An 11926-nucleotide genomic window follows, 5' to 3' on the forward strand; every position below is an offset into this window, starting at 1 on the left:
GGCAGGAGCGGCGTGAGCGGTGACTGTCTCCCACACGCAGAAAGCAGATAATGGCGGCGTGAGGGAAAATGGCCGTATTTATAAGGCAAGGACATGTGACATTCACAGCCTATGACACATGCCCTTGCTTGTCTGCCAAAAAGTACACTTAGCTGTGTGTCTGTGATTGGCCGACATCCTGGCCCGCCCCACTGCACGCGCGCTTAGGGAAAAAAAATGGTGATCGGCATTCTCTCAGCAGCACAGATCTAAACCGCGTCCCCCACGCACACTATACGCTGAAATTTGACAATAGTGTGAGTCACAGTGACTCACACTATTACAGTGAAAAGCCAGCTAGTAAATAGATAGGCTTTTTGCTGATCGAACCGTTCTCGAACGTAACTCGAGCTATCGAGCTTTTAGCAAAAAGCTCGAGTTCGATCTCGAGCACCCCCCAAAATCACTCGAACATTAAATTGGCGAACCTCGAACCTTGCTCATCTCTAATCGCTACAACTTATCTAATATGTTTAAAATTGTGTCAAATAATATATTTATTATTTGTTAATTTATATAATAAATCAAGAAATAATAAACTTAATTCTTTTTTTGTGTTACCTTAATTGTTAAAGGTAATTTTGGAAAAAATAATATTTTTAATATGTATTACAAATCTAAAATAAAAAAAAATAAAAAGAAAATATTTGTATTGTAATTTTTTAATCAACATTATCTTTCATAGCCATACATAATTTCATTACTCTACAATGAACATGAAAAGTATGAATTAGCAAATTACCGCAAGGTGATCAACAGCCTTTCCTCAGCTGAGATGGCCTTGCGCATCAGAGTGTCATTGTATGTGATTTCTTCTTTAATAATGTGTAGTAGCCTATCAAAACCCATTATTGGTAGCCGACAGAAAGATATGAATTTGTCCTCATACCTGTTACATTTGTAAAAATGAATAACAATTAAAATATTAATTTTTTCTTAAAATTTCACCGTTACATCTTCATCAAAAACATTTATTAACTTTTTTTATGAATACGTTTTTATATCTCCATTGTCTTTTGTATTATTTGTTATAATGTTCAAATCGTTAAATTTACATTGCAAGCCAAATTTTTGGTTATGATTTTATTAAACTATTAGTACATATTTTCTTTTATTTTATTGTGGTTTTTTATTTGTTATATTTTTTAGAAATGATTAATTATTTAAAAAAAATGTTTTACCTTCTTAAATCTCGGTATAATGTAAAATGACCCTTCTCCTCACAATCCATTAATAGTGGATGTACCCACATTTTGGTTTCCTGTATCTGATATGACATGTTTTAAAATATTAGTTCATAATAATTAAATGTTAACATAAAAATAAATTAATAAAATTTAAGTTTACCTGAAGTAGATGACGACGTAATAACATAAGAATTATAAGTAATCTATTTCTCTGGGCCCTCCTTAGACGTACTGTTCCTGTTTGTTGAGGCATTTTGCATCAACCTTATGAAAATCACCACATTCAAGAGAATTTAGTGAAGAAGGAAATTACATCAGTAGGTCTCTATTTATGTGTTTTTTTTTCCCCGTGTTGTTTCATTGTTTAAACTTTATTTCAAATAGACAATGTTTAGAAAATGCAACAAAGTTTAAGCATTCAAAAAGAATTTGAAAGGCACTTAAAACGCACACAAAACGCACGAAAATGCACGGAAAACGCATGCGTATTAAATGCGTTTTTTTTTAACAAAACCAAAATTGTCAAAATCATTAACTGCCAGAGGATGCATTTATTTCAGCAATGGACAGGACGCAACAAGTGCATGAGCCCTAAAACATTTCCCTCATTCTGAATATGAAAAAGTTTTTTTCCGTGTGAGTTGTCCGATGTGTAACATGATGTGATTTATGTGTAAAACATTTCCCACATTCTGAACATGAAAAAGTCTTCTCCCTTGTGGAAGTGCTCTGATGGATAAAAATACATGATTAATCTGCCAATTATTTCCCACATTCCTAACATAAAAAAGGCTTCTCCCCTGTGTGAGTTCTCTGGTGTGTAACCAAATTGGATTTAGGTGTAAAAGATTTCCCACTTTCTGAACATGAAAATTGCTTCTCCCCTGTGTGAATTTTCTGGTGCTTATGAAGTTTTGATTTATCGATAAAATGTTTCCCACATTCTGAACATGAAAATGGCTTTTCCCCTGTGTGAATTCTCTGGTGTGTAATGACTTGTGATTTATTTATAAAACGTTTCCCACATTCTGAACATGAAAAAGGCTTCTCCCCTGTGTGAGTTCTCTGGTGTGTAACCAAATTTGATTTTAGTGAAAAACATTTCCCACATTCTGAACATGAATATGGCTTCTCCCCCATGTGAATTTTCTGGTGCTTATGAAAATATGATTTATCATTAAAATGTTTCCCACATTCTGAACATGAAAAAGGCTTCTCCCCTGTGTGAGTTCTCTGGTGTGTAACCAAATGTGATTTTCGTGTAAAACATTTCCCACATTCTGAACATGAATATGGCTTCTCCCCCGTGTGAGTTCTCTGATGTATAACAAAATCTGATTTATGTGCAAAACATTTCCCACATTGTGAACATGAAAATTGCTTCTCCCCTGTGTGAATTTTCTGGTGCTTATGAAGTTTTGATTTATCGATAAAATGTTTCCCACATTCTGAACATGAAAATGGCTTTTCCCCTGTGTGAATTCTCTAGTGTGTAATGACTTGTGATTTATTTATAAAACGTTTCCCACATTCTGAACATGAAAAAGGCTTCTCCCCTGTGTGAGTTCTCTGGTGTGTAACCAAATTTGATTTTAGTGAAAAACATTTCCCACATTCTGAACATGAATATGGCTTCTCCCCCGTGTGAGTTCTCTGATGTTTAACAAAAGCTGATTTATGTGCAAAACATTTCCCACATTCTGAACATGAAAATTGCTTCTCCCCTGTGTGAATTTTCTGGTGGTTATGAAGATTTGATTTATCGTTAAAATGTTTTCCACATTCTAAACATGAAAACGGCTTCTCCCCTGTGTGAGTTCTTTGGTGTGTAATGACATGTGATTTAAGTGTAAAATGTTTCCCACATTCTGAACATGAAAAAGGCTTCACCTCTGTGTGAGTTCTCTGGTGTATAACCAAGTGTGATTTCCATGGAAAACATTTCCCACATTCTGAACAAAAAAAGGGTTTTTCGCCAGTGTGACTTTTTTGATGTGTAACATAATTTGATTTCCATACAAAACATTTCCCACATTCTAAACATGAAAATGGCTTCTCCCCTGTGTGAATTTTCTGGTGGTTATGAAGATTTGATTTATTGTTAAAATGTTTTCCACATTCTGAACATGAAAACGGCTTCTCCCCTGTGTGAGTTCTTTGGTGTGTAATGACCTGTGATTTAAGTGTAAAATGTTTCCCACATTCTGAACATGAAAAAGGCTTCACCTCTGTGTGAGTTCTCTGGTGTATAACCAAGTGTGATTTCCATGGAAAACATTTCCCACATTCTGAACAAAAAAAGGGTTTTTCGCCAGTGTGACTTTTTTGATGTGTAACATAATTTGATTTCCATACAAAACATTTCCCACATTCTAAACATGAAAATGGCTTCTCCCCTGTGTGAATTTTCTGGTGGTTATGAAGATTTGATTTATTGTTAAAATGTTTTCCACATTCTGAACATGAAAACGGCTTCTCCCCTGTGTGAGTTCTTTGGTGTGTAATGACCTGTGATTTAAGTGTAAAATGTTTCCCACATTCTGAACATGAAAAAGGCTTCACCTCTGTGTGAGTTCTCTGGTGTATAACCAAGTGTGATTTCCATGGAAAACATTTCCCACATTCTGAACAAAAAAAGGGTTTTTCGCCAGTGTGACTTTTTTGATGTGTAACATAATTTGATTTCCGTACAAAACATTTCCCACATTCTAAACATGAAAATGGCTTCTTCCCTGTGTGAGTTCTGTGATGTGCAACAAAATTTGATTTCTGGTTAAAATGTTTCCCACATTCTGAACATGAAAAAGGCTTCTCCCCTGTGTGATGTCTTTGATGTTTAACAATAAGTGATTTACGTGCAAAATATTTCCCACATTCTGCACAAATAAAAGGCTTCTCACCTGTGTGAATTCTTTGATGTGTAACAAGAATTGATGTATGTGTAAAACATTTCCCACAATCTGAACATGAAAATGGCTTCTTTCCGGTGTGAATTTTCTGGTGATTACCAAGGTTTGATTTGTGGCTAAATTGTTTCCCACATTCTGAACATGAAAATGGCTTCTCCTCAGTGTGAGTTGTCTGGTAACTAACAGATTCTGAAGAAAATATATTCTCCCCTGTGTGAATTTTTTTATGTATATTTTCATATTCTAAAGTTGAAAATGGCTTCTTTGCTCTAAGAGCACTTCCATTTTGAATGCCTGTTTTGTGACTTTTATTTTTCTTAACAGTCTGGGATAAATCAGAAGGTTGGACTTGTTTAAAAGAAGCAGATGATAGATCTTTGCTGTGAAGGGATGATGTTATATCTGGAGTAATTGTATTTTCTTCAGTAACAGCTTGTGTGATATCAAAGTCATCTGATTTAAAAATTGAAAATGTCAGTAGTCCCTCTGATCTCCTGATACAACCATCTGCCAAGAATAAAAATATTTTTAATATTTAAAAATATAAGGATATAACTTCTAAAATAGCTAAATAAGTTACAAGTTATGTAGCAATCTGTAATTATAATAATTATTTACTGAAACAAAAAACATTCACAATCTAACAGTAGACCTCAAAGCAGAGCCGGAAATAATAGACCATGATGTTCAATCCACTAAAATAATCGCCCTCCACCCCGACAGTCTTCAACATCAATGATTTCGCAACTAGAGGTGAAACATCTGGAGTAATTAGAGTATGTGGCTCGGGGGCTCTCCGCAATCCAAACTATCGTAAGGACCAATTATTTTTGTCATATGAGTTTATTGAAGAAATATTAAACATTTAGAGAGAACTTTTTAATACAGTCCAGTAAACCAGAGTTTTACTCATTTAAGATGGAACATTGGAGCTACTATGAGTTCTTGCCAAAAAAAAAAAGTGGAGGAAGTATTAGTGCTCCCCATTTCAGGAGAGATTGTGCAGTAATCTGTATTGCATTAGGATCAGAAATCTAATAGAATTCCTGCCGATTCTGTATCTGTGAGTAAATGTGTTTTAGAGCCATCAACTATGCACAGCTTAGCGATTTATCATGGTGTAGGTGTCATATTCTTGTGTAGTTAATCACAGTCCTCTTTGAAGGAGACAAGTGGGATTGGAGAGAACATCTGTGCTCTATCCCCACAAAGCAGGACCTGGAGGCCATGTTTACTAGACTACAAGAGACTCAGACCGAGGCCCATATTCTTTTGAACAGGACATCACGCAAGTGGGTAACAGAGTGGATAACCTAGAGTCTGACACAGCGTTTTTATATCAAAGAATAGAGGACCAATATGTTATTATATCTGAACATACCACTCAGATCTCAGATATTTTAACATTGATAGATGACATAGAGAAACATCACAGATTAAACTATCTCCGTATTCATGGTGTGTCTGAAGAAAATCTCTTCCCATATGCTGAAGAAAACCATTAATACTTTATCCTCTGATTTACTTGGGCGGAAAGAGCACTTGCTTATTGCAATGGATATAATTCACAGAGCTCTTGGTCCCAAATCCACCTTGGCCTCAAGACCACATGACATTGTATACTGCATTCATTTTTACAAGTAGAAGTAAACTATTTCACAAGCTGCAAGATGTAAAAAAAACCCATATAACTGTAAGGCTGTGACAATGTTATCCTTCCAGATCTGGCCAGGAGCACACTTTAACTTTGTAGAGCCTTAGGACCACTTACTAAATTACTTCGAGACCAAGAGATCTCCTACGACTGGGGGTTCCCATTTCAACATTTAAAAAAAGAAAAAAAAGATGGACGCTCTGCAGGATTCAAGAAATTGGGGGACCTCTCGACCATCTTATCCGCCTTTGACTTGCCTCAGAGTCATCTGCCGTGGCCGGCACGTTGTACTTTACCTCCTTTGAGCCCACATGCTAATTGGGAGACATAGCAGTCACCAAAATCACAACACTTATCCCTGAGTAATGGGAATCTTAGAAACATCAGGTCTTCTCCAGGATGACTGATCTGTACTTATTACAATCACTAGATTTACAATTCAGTCATTATTGATGCCTATAAATGGTGGCCTGGAAATATTTGGTGGTACTTTTATCTTTTCAGCTTTCTTTCTATATTGTTTAATATACTATACATATTTTGGATATTTGAGTAATAAGGGTCTCTTTTGAATGTTATTTGTCTTGGCTTCCTCAACCCCACTTAGGTATTGGTACCTGTTCATAAGGTCCAGTCTTCTCCTGCTAGGAGTTAATAGTGTAGTGTGGCCTATGGAAGTTGTCATGTCTATATCCTATTTTAGTCGTTCTCTCTTCCTTTATGGCTAAGTTAACATTTACATCTTCTATTGTAAATAGTCCTATGAAAAGGAGTTAGATATGTTATTATCTACATTAAAAAAAAGGGTCTCAATAGCTATACTTCAGAAAACATACTTTAAATCCTCTTCATTCTTAAATATTCAAATACAGTTAGGTCCAGAAATATTTGGACAGTGACACAAGTTTTGTTATTTTAGCTGTTTACAAAAACATGTTCAGAAATACAATTATATATATAATATGGGCTGAAAGTGCACATTCCCAGCTGCAATATGAGAGTTTTCACATCAAAATCGGAGAAAGGGTTTAGGAATCATAGCTCTGTAATGCATAGCCTCCTCTATTTCAAGGGACCAAAAGTAATTGGACAAGGGACTCTAAGGGCTGCAATTAACTCTGAAGGCGTCTCCCTTGTTAACCTGTAATCAATGAAGTAGTTAAAAGGTCTGGGGTTGATTACAGGTGTGTGGTTTTGCATTTGGAAGCTGTTGCTGTGACCAGACAACATGCGGTCTAAGGAACTCTCAATTGAGGTGAAGCAGAACATCCTGAGGCTGAAAAAAAAGAAAAAATCCATCAGAGAGATAGCAGACATGCTTGGAGTAGCAAAATCAACAGTCGGGTACATTCTGAGAAAAAAGGAATTGACTGGTGAGCTTGGGAACTCAAAAAGGCCTGGGCGTCCACGGATGACAACAGTGGTGGATGATCGCCGCATACTTTCTTTGGTGAAGAAGAACCCGTTCACAACATCAACTGAAGTCCAGAACACTCTCAGTGAAGTAGGTGTATCTGTCTCTAAGTCAACAGTAAAGAGAAGACTCCATGAAAGTAAATACAAAGGGTTCACATCTAGATGCAAACCATTCATCAATTCCAAAAATAGACAGGCCAGAGTTAAATTTGCTGAAAAACACCTCATGAAGCCAGCTCAGTTCTGGAAAAGTATTCTATGGACAGATGAGACAAAGATCAACCTGTACCAGAATGATGGGAAGAAAAAAGTTTGGAGAAGAAAGGGAACGGCACATGATCCAAGGCACACCACATCCTCTGTAAAACATGGTGGAGGCAACGTGATGGCATGGGCATGCATGGCTTTCAATGGCACTGGGTCACTTGTGTTTATTGATGACATAACAGCAGACAAGAGTAGCCGGATGAATTCTGAAGTGTACCGGGATATACTTTCAGCCCAGATTCAGCCAAATGCCGCAAAGTTGATCGGACGGCGCTTCATAGTACAGATGGACAATGACCCCAAGCATACAGCCAAAGCTACCCAGGAGTTCATGAGTGCAAAAAAGTGGAACATTCTGCAATGGCCAAGTCAATCACCAGATCTTAACCCAATTGAGCATGCATTTCACTTGCTCAAATCCAGACTTAAGACGGAAAGACCCACAAACAAGCAAGACCTGAAGGCTGCGGCTGTAAAGGCCTGGCAAAGCATTAAGAAGGAGGAAACCCAGCGTTTGGTGATGTCCATGGGTTCCAAACTTAAGGCAGTGATTGCCTCCAAAGGATTCGCAACAAAATATTGAAAATAAAAATATTTTGTTTGGGTTTGGTTTATTTGTCCAATTACTTTTGACCTCCTAAAATGTGGAGTGTTTGTAAAGAAATGTGTACAATTCCTACAATTTCTATCAGATATTTTTGTTCAAACCTTCAAATTAAACGTTACAATCTGCACTTGAATTCTGTTGTAGAGGTTTCATTTCAAATCCAATGTGGTGGCATGCAGAGCCCAACTCGCGAAAATTGTGTCACTGTCCAAATATTTCTGGACCTAACTGTAGATACTACAATACCTAGTCCATTTCTACTAACCCAAGTAATAAAACGAAGGGTGTTTTTATAGCCTATAGCTTTCCAAAAATCCCTTCCCGACCAAATTTTGGAGTCGCGAGTTGATCTGGACGGTACATACATTTTCCTTAAAGTGTGTATTGCTAATATTTTTTTCCTCAACACAGAACAAAGACCATTTGGAGTCAAAGTTTTGCAGTTACTGGCTGCGATCACCGGGGGTTCTTCTATCATTCTGATGGGATTCTATGTAAATAGAAGAGGGAGGAGCTGTCCCTCTAGACCCTCCCTCTGCCTATAGCTCCTCCCTCTTCTTATCATCATATGAGCTCATCAGTAACAACGGCCATCTCCTCTCAGTAATGGGAAAGTCTTCACTGAATACAGATTTTACCTCAGGATTGAGAATTTTAATTGATCAATTCCTCCAGAGAATAAAATATATCACAAAATTGCTTATTTTCATGTGTACTAATTATTTATAATAGATAAATATTAAACACCCTGTCTCCATTTCACGGGGCGTGGAAATGGGCGTTCAATAGATCATTTTCTCCTGCCGAGTGGGATGAGATCTTTACCCCCTGATAATTATTACATTGTTATTAGGAGCTGTGCGTTATTTCCTTGTTTTGTGATAAAAGGGAAGTTTGGCAAAAAAGACTAAACCTTTATAATGACCCAATCAGCACATTCAGCAGAAAGGAGAGAAGGAAGATTCATCAATAAGATACCGAGATTCTAGGACGTCACCAGCATCATTAACCTCCGCTTTCTCTTAGGGGTCCACCATACAGATTAGATTCTTCTTCCCATGATTTTCTAACTTGTCTGCACATTCTACGTACACTGTCATTTGGCTTTGCAGATTAGAGATCTGGGCAGCTAAGGGTTAACATCTTCTAACTTCAGAGGATGGGGTGGATCCTACCTGTAAGATCTGGCTGATACAGATCTCACTCCAACACAAGGGCGTCCAATGCCCAAAATAATGGGGACAGTATTGTGTGGAGGAGCATGTGGTGGTCTAGCAGCAGAATGGTGACCATTTGATATGGCCGGACTACAACCCTGGTAAAGCAGCCACAGCCGGTGACTGAGCAGAATCTGTGACTTCTCTGCATTTAGTGGTCACTACTCACCTGGGCGGTTATCTGTAGGAATCTCCTCTTTACTCCGCTCATCACCCCTCACATATGTCTCTGTAGTATTAATATGGGGCAGATCTTCCCCCTGAAACAAATATTGTAAAAGTCACAGACAGATGGAGAAGTCACATCTATGATCAGCTCTAATCCTGCCATCTCCACCGCTCTTGTGACGCCCTGGCAAAACCAGGTAGTCACAGTTAGGCCCCCGCACTACAACGTTCCCTCACTAGGAAACACACAGCCAACCAGAAAACCCTAGTCACCCCCCCTTAGGGAAACATAGACACACCAGTAGGCGTGACCAGGCGGTTGGGACACACCCACCCAGGGGTCCAGACAGCCCGGGGTGGGAAAACAGTCAGAGTTTTAGTCTGAAGTTCAGTTTGGAGAGGAGTGTGGGTTGGAGCTAAGTGTTGCTTCAGCAGGAGAGTTCAAGTTGAACGGAACCAGGGTAGGAGCCCTGGTGCCACTGGCTAGGAGGCAGACGGTGGTCTACATCAGCAGGAGACGGGAAGACGGCTCGGTGGAACCGAAGTGGATCGGGACAGGGTTGTAGCCCGCTGGTACCAATACGGGGAACTGGCCCGGAAACCGGAGCACAAAGGGGGGTACTCGGACCCTGAAGCCAGGACCAGAACCAAGTGGAACTGGTTAATTAACCGATTGAGGCCAGGACTAGAGGTCTTGTCCCACCCAAAGTCCCTCATAGAAGACAAGAGCCCACCGTTTAGAAATAGGAAGTCACCGCCTGGGCCCATAGATCCCACGGGCCAGCGTCTGCGGACATGGCTCCTTAGGCCACATCCAGCCGGGAGCGGATTTCTGAGTTTCACACTAGGAAAGGCCACCTTACACAAAGCATTGCAGGGAAAGGATAGAGACCACCAGCCGGGTGGGGGACCCGAACGCAACCAACCGCGGCACCGGCCACCATCACCTTGGTTTACCAGAGACTTGTGTGTTTTACTAACAGTGAGTACACCAACACCCCCTACGGTCGCCATCCCCTGCACCGAACCACCGGGTCCCGGGGCCACCATCCCTACCCACGGAGGGGTTAACAACTTGCTGCACAACATCTCCCCCGGGTGCCCCATAACAGCAGCGGTGGTGTCCCACCTCACCACACGCCGTGGGAGGCGTCACGAACTTACTACGGCCTAGCCCGTACATCTATGTCCCCCCATTTATTCGGCGTAACCGCGAGACCCCCGGGTCCGGAGACCTTCGAGCCACCACCCCTGAAGGCCCGGATCCGAGCAGCGTCAGCTGCTGGCACGGGGGCGGCACACTCTCATTACACAAGAATAAACCATATAATACTGGTGGATGAAACAAGACTGAGCACAAGACCTTCCCAGCTGTCTACACATCATAGGGAGATTTCATGGCTCCTTCTCTCCATCTACCTGATGATCCTGAGGAACATCGGGGTCTTCTTGTTTACAGTCCTGTGGGAGAAGAGGATGGGGACATCTCTCTGGTGTTGTCCTCTTACTGGATAGAACTGGAGGAGACACATACAGGGACTGAATTCATTCCTTACATACAGATAATTATAGGCAGTGTGTATTTAGTCCTGTCTATTACCTGGTGATGTGAGGGGCTGGGGAACCTCCATCATGACGTCCTTGTACAGATCTTTGTGTCCTTCTAAATACTCCCACTCCTCCATGGAGAAATAGACGGTGACGTCCTGACACCTTATAGGAACCTGACACATACAATGATACCGTCACCCCCGATCCCTTCATAGCGCTACTGTATAATGTCCCAGCATTCCCACCTCTCCAGTCAGCAGCTCAATCATCTTGTAAGTGAGTTCTAGGATCTTCTGGTCATTGATGTCCTCATGTATCGGGGGGTGAGGTGGAGGCCCCGTGATTGGGCTCAGGGGTCTTCCCCATCCCTCAGACACAGGGGCCTGACAGCGCTCACTAGAGGTCTTCTTCACTACTGTGTAATCCTGGTTATGGAGAGACACAGTAATAAATCTCACTCCAGACATTTCCAGAGTCCTCACCTCTCCAGTTCTGTCCGTTACTCCCATAGATAAGAATGATGTAATGTGACGTCATCAGAATCTCTCACCTCTCCAGTAAGCCGGAAGAGGATCTCTAGGGTGAGGTGTAATATCCTCTCCGCCATCTTGTCCCTGTCCATATCCATCCTTGAGGAGTCAATCAAGTGAATTTTCTTGTATAGCAGATCTCCACTGAGAGGATCTGATATTGTAGGGACCTGAATGGGGAGAAGATGACGATGTAACATCATAAAGAATCCTGTGTAGTAATATAATTACTGGAGACTTTATATCCGATCACTTGCCGCAGACATAATGCTAACATGTGTCATGAAGGAGAAAACAATTCATGGTTTTGGGGCTGCAGGAACCAAAATGAAAATCCTTGATCCAATAATATTAAGAAGCGGCTTTTACTCCACATGTATG

The 11926-nt window shown here is 40.2% G+C and overlaps 1 pseudogene; it reads right to left on the reverse strand.

Annotated features, from left to right (window-relative positions):
• Positions 1 to 694: 694 nt before the first annotated feature.
• LOC142271035 (uncharacterized) lies at positions 695 to 11695 on the reverse strand (annotated as a pseudogene).
• Between the last annotated feature and the right edge of the window lie 231 nt (positions 11696 to 11926).

The sequence above is a fragment of the Anomaloglossus baeobatrachus genome, unplaced genomic scaffold, assembly GCF_048569485.1.
Source record: "Anomaloglossus baeobatrachus isolate aAnoBae1 unplaced genomic scaffold, aAnoBae1.hap1 Scaffold_334, whole genome shotgun sequence".
NCBI classification, from domain to species: domain Eukaryota; kingdom Metazoa; phylum Chordata; class Amphibia; order Anura; family Aromobatidae; genus Anomaloglossus; species Anomaloglossus baeobatrachus.